The sequence below is a fragment of the Hyperolius riggenbachi genome, chromosome 1 (genome assembly GCF_040937935.1).
Source record: "Hyperolius riggenbachi isolate aHypRig1 chromosome 1, aHypRig1.pri, whole genome shotgun sequence".
Taxonomy (NCBI): Eukaryota; Metazoa; Chordata; class Amphibia; order Anura; family Hyperoliidae; genus Hyperolius; species Hyperolius riggenbachi.
The window spans coordinates 89,530,168-89,546,731 of NC_090646.1; the positions used below are offsets into that span (position 1 = coordinate 89,530,168).

At 45.6% G+C, this 16,564-nt stretch overlaps 1 protein-coding gene across 11 annotated transcripts in view; it reads right to left on the bottom strand.

The window, feature by feature from the left end:
- The window catches only part of ADD1 (adducin 1), a 145,362-nt gene that overhangs the window by 88,102 nt on the left and 40,696 nt on the right, over nucleotides 1-16,564 (bottom strand). The window contains exon 1 of one of the 11 annotated variants that reach the window (XM_068276425.1): nucleotides 11,641-11,707. The exons of 9 other annotated variants lie outside the window; for them this stretch is intronic. The gene's annotated coding sequence lies outside the window, so the exon portion shown is untranslated. Of the gene's footprint in view, nucleotides 1-8,543; nucleotides 8,608-11,640; nucleotides 11,708-16,564 lie in introns of those variants that run through there. One more of the 11 variants, XM_068276434.1, reaches the window with a different exon arrangement.

The following is a 16,564-nucleotide window of genomic DNA, read 5'->3' on the forward strand; positions in this document are numbered from 1 at the left end:
ACCGGCTGCACTACAACTAGACAGAGCCATGTAGAAGTAAGGAAATATATGCAAAAACTGAATCCAAAAGGGTGTAATGCTGAAGTACACACTCTACATAAAATGTTGTTGTGCAATGCCTGTTACACACAATACAATTTTCTCATCACATCGTCATTCACTGATTCCCGACATGTCCAATCTGCTTCCGATGGAGAGCAGGATCGATTTTGTGCAGTACTGACAATAGATCCCGTTTCCCGCCAGGGAGCAGATCGGACATGCCAGAAATCATCAATTGACCCGTCGATCTGATTGGAAAAATAGCATTGTGCGTATCAGCCTTAAGGTGGCCATACACTGGTCGATTTGCCATCAGATCGACCAACAGTAGATCCCTCTCTGATCGAATCTGATCAGAGAGGGATCTTATGGCTGCCTTTACTACAAACAGATTGTGAATAGCATGAAATCGATTCACCATCTGTGAAGCTGCCCCCCCCCCCCCCCGCATACATTACCTGATCCGGCCGACGCGACTACCCTGGTCTTCGCTGTCCTCTTCTCCGCTCTGGCCTCCAGCTTCACTGTACTTCCGGTCCGGGGAAGTTTGAAAAGTAGAGGGCGCTCTACTTTTTAAACTTCCTGTCGGGACAGGAAGAAGTGAAGCCTGCCGGGGCCCAGCGGAGAAGGAGCAGCGGTGATAGCGGGGATACGCGCCGGCCGGATCAGGTAATGCATTGCCGCTAGCGTCGGTCATTTGAACGCCACTATCGACGCACTCCCGACCCACCGGCGATTGAGCAAAATCTTCCGCATGGACGGATCGTCGGGAACGAACGGACGGAAATCGATCGTTCGGTCAGCGTTTGCGCAACGATTTCACAGCAATTCGATCACAGTGATCGAATCTGCTGTATATCGGCGGTAGAATTGTTAAGTGTATGGGCCCCTTTAGGAAGGATTACAAACAAAACTGATATTTGCAAATGATGCGATGTACAACGATTCTGTACACACACTGCAATTATACACTGTTCACAAGGGTATACAGTCTGCAGAGAAACACATTGGGGATGTTCAATCAACATTCCTTTATCGATCCAGAGAAGCCGTGTTTGTCGTTATCATACAAGTGGTTGGGCTGTTTTTCAAAACGATTGTCTAGCAAACAGTCATGGAATGTTCATCTCCAGCGACTTTCAGGAGGCTTAGATAGTGTATGTTTAAAAGAGCACTATCTTGAAAATTGCTAAGTTTTAAATACATGTAAAAAAAAAAAAAAAACCATACAAATAAGTACGTTACTTACATAGTAGAATGAGCCATAAATTACGTTTCTCTTATGTTGCGGTCACTTGAAGTAGGTAGTAAAAGTCTCTAGCGACAAGATGCAGTTTTGGACTACCCAGTCTCCTCATGGGGGATTCTCGGGGGTTGTATTTATTTTCAAAAGCACTTAGTGAATGGCAGTTGCACCATCCAACTGCCAAAAAAGTGTTCAGTGAACAGGGAGGCTGGCCGGCATCTTTGCATAAATGCTTTACAGGGAATTTCTTTATAAAGAATAGAGGCCATGCTAAGAATCCCCCTTGAAGAGATGGACTAGTCGAAACATGTCGGTTCTGTCAGATTTCTAATGCCTACTGTAAGCAACAGGAACATAGGAGAAATGTATTTTATGCCTCATTTATGTGTTATGTATGTGTTTACATGCATTTTAAATGTTACCATTTTTCACGATAGTGGTCCTTTAAAAAAACGGAGTTGCGTGTGAATATGGGTGCTGATAGGTAGAATATTAGTAATGTTCAGTTACCAATATTGAATGGTTGGCTTCGTGATGATAGTTTTGTTGGTGTTTTTTTGTGACTTGTTTTTCCCTTTGCCTCTCATATTTACAGAAATCACTTCTACTATGAGCCCAGCCTAAGAAAATCTCTAAGCTACAAGGCAGCTTTACCAGGGTATCCATTTTTTTTTTCCAATTCGCGCCAGTTCTTTGGAGCACAAATCTTTCCTATTTCTACAGGTTGTGTTTGGTAACATACACACACACACACACACACACACACACACACACACACACACACACACACACACACACACACACACACACACACACACACACAATTAGCATGTCTAGCAGACTGGCTCTTGATAGGCTATCAAAAAAAGTAAATTGCTATCAAAAGACATTGCTGCAATAGCAATCCTACCATCATGAAAAAAGCCAACTGATGCATTGCCAAGCTGTAAATATATGAGCCAAGAACTTTGTCGAGCAAAAAGCCTTTAATCAAGTGCCCAGAACATACTGGCCAGTACTCCCCTGAACTCTCCATTGCCATAACGGAAAGGATCAGCTTCAAGCAGATTCGATCAGATGTACTGAAAATCTGTTCCCTTATCCTGGTCTTTTCAAGAAACCATAGCAGCTTGCTGATTGACAGCATACAGTGGCGTAGCTAAGTAACTGTGGGCCCCAATGCAAGTTTTACAATGGGGCCCCCCAAGCATTCTGTACATAACAATTGATACAGCGCACCAAAACCTGCCAATGGCAACTACAGTGTCAGAGGTGCAAGAAGGGGATGGGGAACAGTCTGTTAATGATTACCACAAATCAAAGTATCTATAGAAGTGATTATTAGGAGCACAAGACCAATAGAGAGCTAAAACTGTAGTTGAGGGAGGGCCCTTTGGGGCCCCTCTGGCCCAAGGGCCCTGATGCAGTCGCAACCTCTATTGCTACTCCCCTAACAGCATAATTAGCAGTGGCTGAAAATTTGGAGTGAGCAAGGTGATGCATGGCTGAAGCCCCATCTACGTTACTTTATGGAAAGGACTCAAAGTTTACCAAAAAAAAAAAAAAAAAGAGGAAATAGAATGCCGTTTTTCTGGTACAAAAATTTCTTCATATAAACTACACATATAGCAAAAACAATTTTAAAACAGTATCTTTGGTTCCACATAATCAATCTTCAGCGATTTCAAAAGCTAAAACTGGTAATAGCAATATTCTGGCTTGACTTGATATTTGGCCGTGACACCTGGTAGATGTATGTATTAGAAGTGGCAACGACACATGTTCGTTTCGGGCAATTCTACAGAGCAATTATGCCCCTCATCAGGCCGTAACACAACTCTGCGAGGCTCAGTTTAGAAGGAAAAAATGCAAAAGATATATAGACAACTGGGCATCTGCACCAACCAGATGCACACCAGGGCTTTCCAAGGGCGTTACACACAGGACGCTGCTAGGTTGGAAAACCTAAAGCCCCATCTACACCATACAATTTTTTTGTCTGATTCGATTCATTGATTTGATTCGATTCAATTAGCCATGTCCGATCGGGATTCGATTCAATTTGTCATGGTTTTGCATGACAATCTGACATGTCAGATTGAATCAAATCGAATCAATGAATCGAATAAAAAAAACTGTATGCTGTAGATGGGGTACACGGTAAGATTTTCCGTGCGATTTTGCGACCCGATCGGTTTTCCCGCACTCAATTCTGTGCTCGATTCTCTTCTCTTCATTCTGCTTATCTTTTTCCATTCACCACTATAAGAAATCGAGCGCGGAAACGATCAGGAGCAATATCCGACATGACATATTGTATCTATCGGATCCATCTGTCGCACGGAAAATCATACCGTGTGCATTAGGCCTCTTTTCCAAGGACAGTTGGTAGGCAGTGAAATGCCTCTCAAACTCACAACGGTTTGTTGCTCCCTAGCAAGTGCTCACTGCTGCCTGGTAGCTGCTGGTAACTGCCCACTGCTGCCCGGTAACTGCCCACTGCTGCCCGGTAACTGCCCACTGCTGCCCGGTAACTGCCCACTGCTGCCCAGTAACTGCTCACTGCTAAGCATGCAAACACAAAGGGGTTTTTTGAACCAAGATTCTTGTAGTTTATTCTTTTTCTATAGTCTCTCCAGATTGTGGACTCATTACATGGGCACAAAGACCAGACTTCCACTTCACATACAAAGAGCGTCCTCAGCGTACACAGGAGTGTGCAGACACCGCCGCTGAATGTAGTCTCCATTTGAAACTCCAGATCGTGGTGTTAACTTTCTCTAGTTCACGGATGTTTGTAAACGATGTGCCTCTGAGGAAGCGACTTTAGGTCGCGAAACACGTGTCAGGCAGTCTTTGTATGTGAAGTGGAAGTCTGGTCTTTGTGCCCATGTAATGAGTCCACAATCTGGAGAGACTATAGAAAAAGAATAAACTACAAGAATCTTGGTTCAAAAAACCCCTATGTGTTTGCATGCTTGGTATTGTTAGAATTTGATAGGGGTGGACCATACTACGAACTTTTTATTGTGTTTATGAGAACTGCTCACTGCTGCCCGGTAACTGCTCACTGCTGCCTGGTAACTGCTCACTGCTGCCTGGCAATTCCTTGCTGAGCACACAGTTCAACTGTCCGTGGAAAAGAGGCCTTAATGCTACGTGATGTGTAAGGCCCCGTTCACATTACAAACGCAGACGGCCATGCATGCGGAACGCAACGCACGCCATCCGCGTTTGTATGCGTTGCGTGGCTGATCCCATCACTGAAAAGTGAATGGGACAGCCGCACGTTTTTTGCAAAAAAAAAGTCTGAAGTCGTGCGTGTCGGCCTCCTGCACGCGTTCCCAAAACGCGGCTGGAACCGCGTGCAGTGTGAATGGGGCCTAACACTTTGCAGAGGGATGGTGTCACTAATTATCAGATTTCTGCAATAGTAGATCAAGTAAAAACCAAATGCCACAGTGCAGTGAACGGACTGCTATTCCTCTGTTCAGTATTTGAAACATGTGAAAGATTTTGCCTTACCGGACAACTGTGTATAATAAAAAATAAATTAAAAAAAAAAAAAAAAAAAAAAAAGGTAGTCAAACGACAATGACAAGCATCCGATATCAGGCATTTTTCGTACAATACAGTACAACTTCACTGTAGATGACAAAGGGTATTCTAATTCAACTATCTACTGTGCATTTTTAATCATTAATAAAATGCATAAAAAGCTCCAGGGCCCCAGTGCTACAATAGAGGCAAAGGGGGCAAAAGCCCCAGGGCCCCAGGCTTCCCCTTTGCCTCCTTAACCTCTACAGGACCACTCCACGCCAGTGGACGTGGCGGCAGGAGATCACGTGCGCCGAGCGCGCACATCTCCGCTCTGTCATCAGTCTCCCAGCAGCGATTGCTGCTAGGAGACCGTTAGACATTAGACAGCGAAACCGTCGTCTATTTACAGTGTACAGCGCTGCGATCTACAGCAGTGCTGTACTGGTCTGGGGACAGCCGTGTGACACAGTTGTCCCCCTGAGCAGTAGATAAGTGATCAACTGTCATAGGCTGAAGCACGCCAATTGGCTGCGGGGGGGGGGGGGGGGGGAATAGCCTGGTCGGTCTGATACTGCCCTCTATTTTGCCACAGCCACCTCAGACGTGCAGATCAGCAACTATCAGACCTGTGCGACGCATGACAGACCTGCAGATCATCGCGGGACCAGAGGCAGAGAGAGCAGCCACAGTACCAATTCATGAGACGTCACTTCCTACATTTGAAGTGATGCGCACGGGTACTAGGTCTGCTCTGACTCAGGGGGGAAGCTGACTTTGCCCTAAAGTAAGAGGCCCCCAGGTTAATTTTGCCCCGGGGCCCCCGTGCTGCTTAACCCTCTGGGCGATACAATTATATCGCCCAGGAGGTGGCGCAGCACAATTTTTTAAAATCATGTAGCGAGCCCAGGGCTCGCTACATGATAGCCGCAGCGCAGCGGCATCCCCCCACCCACTCCGATCGCCTTCGGCGATCAGAGTAAGCAGGAAATCCCGTTCAGAACGGGAATTCCTGCTGGGCTTCCCCGGTCGCCATGGCGACGGGGCGGGATGACGTCACCGACGTCTTGGACGTCGTGACGTCAGAGGGAGTCCCGATCCACCCCTCAGCGCTGCCTGGCCTGATTGGCCAGGCTGCGCAAGGGGTCGGGGAGGGGGGGGGGGGCTGCGCGGCACGGCGAGCGGCGGCGGAGATCGGAAGTTACACGCAGCTAGCAAAGTGCTAGCTGCGTGTAACAAAAAAAAAAAATTATGCAAATCGGCCCACCAGGGCCTGAGAAATCCTCCTGCGCGATATACCCCGAGCTCAGCTCGGGATTATCGCTCAGGAGGTTAAACCAGTCCTGAAAGCTCCTTTAATAAAAAGCAAATAACGGAGTGAAATTCATGTGAAAATTTGAAAGTGAAATATGATCAATGGGCAAATGCAGCTTAATTACAATGAATTTTATTAAATATAATTGAAGCAATTACAGGGCTTCATCACCTGAAACGTTTTAGATAAAAAGAAAATGATACAAAATTGCGGGTAAATTACAAAAGGCCAATCAACATGGCAAAGGATGACTGACGCCGTAACCCTCTCAGCAAGCAAACCAGTGAAAGAATGCATTCAGCTGAAATAGTTGGCTTTACTACATCACATATCATAGCTTTCTCAATTCAGTCACCACACGCAGCAAATGTGGTACACAAAACGCAAAGGTCACAGAGGCGTGCCATAAACATGTAGGACTTCTGAAAGCAAGGATCAGAATTAAACCACTGTAATGCCTAAATAGTTATACGAGTAAAAATAAATGCCAACATGCAACAAGTATATGGCAACCTCAATTTTCTTCTTACTTCAGTTGTCCTTTGAAGGGGTCCCCAACCACCGGGCCGCGGCCCACTGCCGGTCCGTTGGCCGCGGCGCGTCTGTCATCTTGCCCATCCGCCGCTCCGGTTATCTTATGAGCGGGCGGCCGCTTCCTTTCTTACATTCCCCCAGGCACCGCTCTCCTCTTATCAGCATCTCCTATTCAGCAGCGCGTCTTGCGGCTGCTGTAAAGAGGGAAAGAAGCAGGGCAGCGGTTCCCATGGTAACGGCGATGCATATCGCCGGTACCGGAAGCCGCTGCCTTGCTTCCTTCTCTCCTTACAGCGGCTGGGGGGTAATGCAAGTAAGGAAGTGTCCGCCCGCTCATAAGCTAACCGGATCGGTGGCCGCAGGGGTGGGGGGTGGGTTTGGGGGGGGGGGGGGAGGAAGGAGGGGCACCACCTACCCATACTAGGGCACCGTGCTAGCTGTATACTGGGCACCGTGCTAGCTGTATACTGGGCACTATACTAGCTATACTGGGGCACTACCTACCCATACTGGGCACTATACTAGCCATACCTGGCACTATACTAGCTATACTGGGGCACTATACTAGCCATACTGGGGCACTATACTAGCCATACTGGGCACTATATTAGCCATACTGGGGCACTACCTACCCATACTGGGACTATACTAGCTATACTGGTCACTATACTAGCTATACTGGGGCAACTATGCTAGCTATGGCGCCGCTCCCCAGCCCCCCCCCCCCCCCCCCCCCCAATAACCCGCTGCGCACGACACTGTCCACTAGGTCGGGCGCAACCGCAACACCACCTGGGGGGGGGGGGTAATTTTTTTTTTTTTTTCAAAAAGTGGTCCCCGGGCCGGAAAAGGTTTGGGACCCCTGTTTTAAAGCACACCTGAAGTGAGAGGTATATGGAGGCTGCCATGTTTATTTCCTTTTAAACAATACCAGTTGCCTGGCTGTCCTGCTGATCTTTCATGCACCAGCAAAGTCTAAATCACACACCTGAAACGGCATGCAGCTAATCTAAAACTTCTGTCAAACATGATCTGCATGCTTGTTCAGGGTCTATGGCTGAAGGTATTCGAGGCAGAGGATCAGCAGGCCAGCCAGGTAATATGAACAATATGGTAGCCTCCATTTCCCTCTCACTTCAAGTGTCCTTTAAGCAATTCCAAAGAGCAGAATGCCTTTTGCTCCAGAGAAACGAGCAACACAAGAACGGTTTTCAATGTTAGGAAACCAGATTTTGCGATACTCTTGTTAAATTTGATAAACTATCAACTGCTACCCAACAGCAATTGTTTATCGCACTCCACTGCATATTAGAGAAGTTCAACACAGATTTAATCTAATATTTGTCTCCTTGCTAGTGGTGACATCTTTGCCAAAACAATCAATCAAGGGGGCCTAATTTATTTTTTATCGCTAGTTTCAAAATTTACATTGAACATCTAATCCATTAGTTGTCTTGTGAACCATATCTCCATCAGACTGAGTGTGGAGGGAAATGTCAGTCATGGATTTACACTGCATGATATCAGGCACATTCTTCAGAGATAGTGTGTATTATGCTGATGGGAACCCGCCTCATGGGCTGAAGAAGGTTATGGTTTATACCGCCGATATGTAAAGATGACAGAGCCTCTTTTATATCTGCTTGTCTAAATGTCATCAGTAATTACAGTGCAGAACAGCTTAATTAAAAAAATAAAAAACGAAACAATTGTCACTAGCCTGAAGTCAAAATAGAACTACCCAATACTTCTGATCTGGTGGATCTTGAGCAGAATTGTCAGGCCAGGTTCAGAATGTAAGAACATATATAACGATTGGAAATGTTAAAGGTAACCAGAAACTGCTGAAATGCAAGATTTGATACTTACCAGGGGCTTCCTCCAGCTCAATAAGCACTTACGAGTCCCTCGCCGCCCTCCCGTGGTCTGCCGGTCAGCCCTGGTAACTGGCTCAGTGGCGTCAGTTGGGGTCTTCTGCATATGCCTGGGAGGTCCACGTATGCACAGAAGATCCCAACTGACGCCACTGAGCCAGTTACCAGAGCTGATTGCAGCCGAACGAAGGACCGCAGGAGGATGGCGAGGCATTCAGGCGTGCTTATGGGGCTGGAGGAAGCCTCATATAAGTATTAAATCTTGCATTTCAGCCGTCTCTGGTATATTTTAAAGCAAACCAATATCACATATGGCAATTTAGAGATCGGCACAGTGTTCAAATGTTTCTGCAACAGTTTGCGAACCCCACTGTATTTAATGGAGTCTAGCGCAAATGAACTGTCGCGGCGATGCTCAAACATGTCAGTTCACAATTTTTGCCCATCGCTACTGGACATATTAAAATGCATTTGATTACCGTAAGTCTTCCTCAGTCATGCAAGTATGATTGTTGGTCCCAATTTTTTTTCCCCACAAAAATAGAGAGTGTAAGAAGGAGGAGATATTTATTGATACTCTAAAGGTTCATACCCACCAGAAGATTTTTGTGAGAAACCTTTAATGGCAAATGACCGTTTGCACGATATAAAAAGTTCATTAAACAATGGTCAAAGAAGACAGATTATCTGGGACAATCATTAATTTTGAATGAACGTCATGATGGATCCCGTCGTGGATGGTCGTTACAATCCCCATTGACCTCCTTGTTAATTATTCAATGCCCATCGTTTGTTCCCGTGGTACATGATTGCAGAAGAATGGTCGGAGAACGATCATTCATTGCGTATCCCCTGATCCATCTTCTGAGGTCTTGTGGAGGGTATTCAGCTTAAGGCCTCTTTCAGAAGGGCTGCTGACAGGCAGTGAACTCACCACCTGTCTGCTGCTCTCCTGAACCTGCCAGGTGCCTGCTAGCGCTGAGTACAGGTGCTGGACAGGAGGTCCCCCATGGAGTCACATAAGTGCAGCCACAGCCTCATCTGCATGTCGAGCGCTGACACAAATGGTGTTACAACCACTGCCATTTGGCTGCATTTTAACTGCACCTGAATGTTTTCTTGGGGAGCAGACAGGATGCTGAACTTGCCAACAAGAATGCAGTTCAGCCTCCTATCTGAAAGAGGCCTAACCCAGGCTAGCATCATGAGGTCCATCTACAAAAAGTGGTTTAATAAAAGTCAGTTTTCCAAACTAAAGTCTGGCTTTAACTGCATTACTGCAAACGATGTCTGATCGATTGACTTTCATCCGAAATCAATTTAACGGGTTGACCCCACTGGATTGAAGATATAGCTCAATTGGCGGTGGATTGAGAGAATAGTAGTGTTGGCGTCTGCCAAGAGTTCCTCCCTGCCTTTTCTATCCCGGGTAGCCCGTGTCCCGTGACAAATGCTAGAGGCCGAACACTAAAGCTGGCCATACACTGGCCTGATTTGCGGCCGTTTTGACAGCAGATTCGATCACTGGGATCGAATCTGCTGCCAATCGTTCGTGCTAAACGCACCCGCCGATCCGATTTCCTCCCGAAATCGGATCGGTTCGTCGATCGCGCCGTGCGGAAAAATACCGTCGATCGCCTGCGGGTAGGGAGCACTTCGCTAGCGGCGGCCGATCCGGTATACATTACCTGACGCTGGCTCCCGGGCATCTTCTCCGCGCTGCACAGCTCTGTTCCTGCGTCCATCCCAGCGTACATTAACTTCCTGTGTCACTGCAGTGACCAGGAAGTTCAAATAGAGGGCGCTCTATTTGAACTTCCTGGTCATGGAGTGACACAGTGTACGCTGGGATGCGGTGCAGTGCAGAATGCTGGGATGCGGTGCAGCGCGGAGAAGAGGACCCGGAGCCAGCTTCACGTAATGTATACGGGGGGGGGTCAGGCGGCAGGAGCAGCTTAACAGATTGTGATCGGTTTCAGGCTGAAACCGATTCACAATCTGATTGCAGTAAAGGCAGCCATACGATCCCTCTCTGATCAGATTCGATCAGATAGGGATCTGTCAGCTGGTCGATCTAATGGCAAATCGACCAGTGTATGGCTACCTTAAAGGCCTGGCGTGTGTGGTCACGTAAGGTACGTGCCACCTGGCCTCTAGTGTTTGTCATAGGACACAGGCTGCCCTGTTGATAGCCCAATAAAGTCGATTGGTCAATCTCTTGATTGAAAATCAAGTACTGTATGGGCACTTTAACAACAGAAGCCAGGTGCAACCTAGAATGCAGGAGAAAATACTTCTTCACTAGACAAGTCAAAAACCATATTTTTCACTCAAGACAAGAGTTTATTTCTTTCAGATAGACTGTGATCAACACAAAAAGAGCATATTAAAAACAGAACTCATCTCATCAGCCATGTCATTTTTTACTGCATTATGCAAGATGGATTCATGAAAATCCCAGCTCTGCTATTATCAGCACTTTGCAATCTTCCTATTGTCCAAAAAATTGCAGGTGGGATTGATTAGGAGAGAGTGGAAACAGCTGTTGAGAATACCACGATACAATGGTCAAGTCTTTCTCAAATGCCTTCCTACAGGGGAGTTCAGCAAGAGTTTATCTACACATTTGAAAGATTTGCCTTTCAAATGTATGATTCTGAGCACAGGCCAGGAACATCAGCCTCTAACGAGCAGTAAAATATGAGATCTTGGTGTTTACAATCTTTATGGGTTTTCATTCTTTATCAGTGTTTTATTCCACATACGCAACATGCCAAAGTGGCAACTACCAGCTTTTTCCAGATCTACACTGTCCACTGATGGGGGAGGGCTCAAAAAGAAGCCATGTGGTCAATATCTGGCACCCACTCAAATGTCCATGCAAAAACTATGAGAGCTTCACAGCCATAAAAACACTGAAAAAGTGCATCAATAAATTACAATATGATCAAAAAGTTACATTTATTTCAGTAATTCAATAAGTACAATATCAAATATAGATTTACTAGTAAAAAGGCTCGGGCGTTAAAAAACGGGCGCTAGGTCACAGCCGTTACCCCGCCCACTCCCCCGCCCAAAATGTGCGCACATACGCGTCCTGCTTGCTCGTTCCCCACCACTGTCTGAAGTATATGCACACAGGGAGCCGCTTGCTTGGCAGTTGGAAAAAACTGTTATTTCCCACAATGCAATGAAAACCTCTGAACCACAGACAGTAAACTCTCAGATCCGGCCCTGTGTCCTAACTGCCCTGGCTGCGCACATGCTCAGTACAAAAAAAGCCAGATACACAACCATTCAGTTGATGCAGGGACACTTGCATTTTATTGTATAGGATCATACAGGGGCCATGAAAACCACAAATACAGTAGGTTATAAAATATTGTAGACTGTGGCTAGAGTCAGAGCTTCAAGAGCCTCCACAGACAGACGTATCTGGGACATGGGCTACAACTCTGCATCCCTTGTGACAAGCCACTCCCTGAACCAGAGACGGCAGAGGAGTCTTACCTAGGCTAGAGAAAATGGACTGGACTTCAGCTCAGCGGTCCAAAGTTCTCTTTTCAGATGAAAGTACATTAAGCATTTCATTTAGAAATCAAGGTCCCAGAGTGTGGAGAAGGAGCAGACAGACAGCAAATCCAAGTTGCATTAGGTCCAGTGTGAAGTTTCCACAGTCGGCGATGATTTTTGGAGCCACGTCATTTGCTGGCATTGGTTCATTATGTTTTATCAAGTCCAAAGTCTGCGCATTCATCTATCAGGAAATTTTTAGAGCATTTAAAGCCCTCTGACACAGGAGACCTGGGTTCGAATCTCGGCTCTTCCTGTTCAGTAAGCCAGCACCTATTCAGTAAGAAGTCCTAAAGCTACGTACACACATGCGACAACGATCGTTCATTGTCAACGACGAACGAACTTTTAATTGATGAAAGAACGACCCAAGTAAAGTCAGTTTTAAAAGGTGTGTAACGATCAGATCGTTAGAACGAACGTTACATCACGTAAAAGTAACTATTGCGCCTGCGCATAAAAATGAAAAGTTCCATGGAGAAATAGTGAAATGCGCATGCCAAGCCTAGTACGAACGATCGCTTCCAACGATTTACTACTTTTGCAAACGATCGTCGTTGGTAAAAATCCGCCAAGCTAGATCATTTGTTTTGAACGATCTAGCTCGTCCGTCAGACTTCATGGTCGTTGGCTGCTTTTTTTCAAACGATCGTCGTTTGAAAGGATCGGGGAACGATCGTTTCTAACGACTATAGTCGCATGTGTGCACGCACCTTTAGGCTAGACTCCCTAACACTAACACTGCTATAGCGTATAGAGCAAAGTGCAATAAAAAAATAAATTTGTATTGTTGCAAATGACAAAATGCAAGGTCATTTGCAAAATTTTAATTTTTCACAGACATTGTTGGGCTTCATTTTTGCGCGTTTGAGCGTGTGTTCCTAGAATTCAATGAAAAACGTGCACATAAAGGAGTACATCACAAGACCAAACCTTCCAATAGTTCCAGACCACTTTAGCATGTAACAGAAGCAGAAAATGAGGCACTTCCCAGACATATATGGCAACTGCTCAGTATCTAATTAGTACGTGTGTGATACGCACACAACGGAAGGGGTGATAAACAAAATGTACACCAAACCATACAGTGAAAAAAGATGGGAAAATAACACAGTTACACCATTTTCATGAGAAAGGAACAAGCCGTCATGTTATTTCCCATTTTGCTTTCCATTACAATTCACAGGCAACTATTATTTTCTAGAGCAAAATTATACTTCTCTGCAACCATGACGATAGCTCATGCTTTAGGATGCAGTGGAGTGTTGTACCGTGGTAGCCATCAGTAAAAGCAAGAAGTTTTGAATCAGGATTTATTGGCCAACTTGGAAGAAAAGCAGTAAACCAAAAGCTTACTGCTTTTGTTCCAATAAATGGCATCATCCAGATAAAAAAAATAAAAAAATCTAGTCTCAAACCCTATTAAATGACTTTCTGCAGTAAACTATTGCACTATTCTGCAGTAAGTATTGACTAACTAAACTATGCGAGTATTGACATCTATAGGAATATCAACATTTTAAATGTCATTGATTGGAATTTGCAAATGGGCTAACAAGCCTACCAGCTGAATTATACAGAACAATACACGAAAGTAACCTGCTTTAACAAGGTTAAGGCCCGGTTCACACTTGAGTTAAAAAATGGTCCATTCACAGAACGGATACGCATGGGAACAGATTCAATGTTAACCTATGGATCCGTTCAAAAACGGATCAGTTTCGTACGATCCACTGAACGGAATGCCAGTTTTCTGCTGCAGCTATTTTTCCGGTCCACTAAGCCCAGCGGAATGGAAACGGAAGCGCTGCATTGGGGCAATGAGAAAAGGGAATATTTCTTCACACTAGTGAAGAAACGGACAGTTCTAAGGGACAAAATCCACTTTGGGGGTGGGTGTCTAAAAGGAAACAGAGTGGAAGCAGCAGAACAGAAACCGAGTGAAAATAGATCCGATGACCACATCTGTTTTCACGGATCCAATTGACACTGTAACGCAAGTGTGAACTGGGCCTTGCTGTAGGTTTGGGGTCACACACTGCGGGCAGAAATTGGTTGATGGATTCAATGTTTTCTACAGGATCTGTTCAAACATGTGCAGCACAGTGGCATGGCGACTAATAATCTCGCCTTGCAGCAGTGGTTCAAATCCTAGCCAGGACAATATCTGCACAAAGTTTGTACGGTCTTCCTGTGTCTGCATGGGTTTCCTCCAGACACCTTAGTTTCCTCCCACATCCCAAAAACATACAGATAAGTTAATTAGCTTCCCCCTAAAATTGTCCCTAGATTATGATACATACATTACACACTTTGGACAGATCCATCCCTTGCCTGCCATCCTCCATTATGTCTCCTGGTAACTTCAGGAGTTGGGGCTTACTGCATACATGCCTCTGCCAGCGTTCTGCGTCTGCACAGGTGCAGAACACTCCTGGCCGCGAAACCGCATGTGGCCTCACTGCGCCAAAGTTACTGTGACTGTAGCCGAGGAACAAGGCAACAGAAGAGGACTGCGACAGAGTGACACGGCCACAGGGGGCTGGATGAAGCCCCAGGTATGCATAAATTAAAAAAAAAAAAAAAAAAAAAAAAACTTTTGCCTCCATTCATCTCAGGTACACTTTAACCAGTGTGAGGTTTTATTGCTGCCTGGGCAGATATTCCCTCTTTTCCCTTCTCAGTGACCCTGAGGGGCCTTTCACACTGACGCAATGGCGCAAAGGCAATGGTAGTAGTCAATGGGGTAGTTCACAATGCATGCGGTGCGCCGGAAGTACCCCAACGCGAGCGCATACGTATGTTACCGTGTGACTCCTGCGGCGAACCGGAAGTCAGGCAAGTTTATGGCGACGGGCATTTTTAAACGACCACTGCAAGCGTTACGTGTCGTGCATGTGTGGAAGCGTACTTTATCAATACACTTCCATGCATGTCATCGAATAGGCCACAGGAAGTAAGCGCTAGAGTCTCACTTCCTGCGTGGCCTGCTGCCAGACGGGGATACCGCATACCAATGCAGTCATCTCCGAAGGCCTGTTTTGGAGGTGTGGTCCTTGGACCAAACCACTACCACCAATGTGCAGTGTGAAACTGACCTGAGGAAAATGTTCTCAACAGGTAGAAAGAGGTCCAACACTCCCTTTAACCAACAAAGTATATATTGTTACTATCCTCACTGTTGTGATTTTACACACTCATAGCAAAAACAGTAACACTAATCTTTCCATTCTACTTTAAACTCTTTTTTTTGCTTGAGTTCTACTTTAATATAATTAAAATAAAACAGCAATGCGGAGGGACAGACCTTCAGACTAAAAGTGCAGCCTTCAGCGGTACTACAGTAGTAATACTCTTCAGAGTGGCACGCTCTCATTACATTTGACAGGTCTGCCTTAAAGCATCAAAATATTTGATATATGACAGCGACACTCACTACACAGCAGCCGGCTGGGGTGAGAAGGCCACATAAAAAGATGTTTTGCTTTTGCTCCTGACTGCACCTTATGCGTAGCCAGCTGCAGCTGAGATCACATCACAAGAGATCTCATCTGGTCCGAGGATGAAGCTAGTAAAATAATGCCATGACATTCTGGACAAATTTAGAATGAAATGATTCTTCATGGGCTGCCACAAGCTCGGTTACTGATACAACATACTGGAATCACTCAAAGCAAATACCAGGACTGAGGCATTAATATCCATAGCAGCAAGAACAAGATGTGCTAAACTTATTAGCTTATTCCTTTTGAAGCCCCAATTCGATGTATGTTTTTAAAATTGCAATCATTGATGAAAAAAACCTCACTAATAAACAGAGCACGACTCCCTTTCATTCTCTCCTTTCTGCTTCTCTGACAAAGCCTAGCCTAGCCTACACGGCGCGATAGTTGTATCAATCGAGCCGCTGATGGCTCGATTGATAATATTCAACCTGTCCGATCACCGCAGCGGATCGACTCCACGCTCGATCCCCGCGGGCGGACAATGGAAAAAAAATGGGAGCGGCTGATAAGGAACTGCCCGCGGGGAACGAGCGGGAATCGATCCACGCGGGCGAGCCGGCATCGAGCCAGCAGCTCGATTCCGGCACAGAATCACAGACACAGACTGGTGGTTGCCACTGTCAACCCTCTCTTATCAAGAAGTGGACTAGATCACCGTGGTAACGTGAGGCAGCATACTATTGGGACTAGCAATGAAGTAGAGGCATATGAGAAGCCACTGCAGGTTGTCGGCAGTGTGGAGCTGGGTACCAGTGATCATCAACAGCAAGTACAGTATAATGCTCTTCTATTTCTGGGTTTTTTTTTTTATTTTTGCTTAGCACCTTCACTAACTACTTTTCTATAATACAGTCTACAGGGAAGACAAAGTAAAAGCATGAAACTGCATGAAAAAATGGCCCATGCTTAAAATGTATCCTTTTAACCTTTTTGGTAA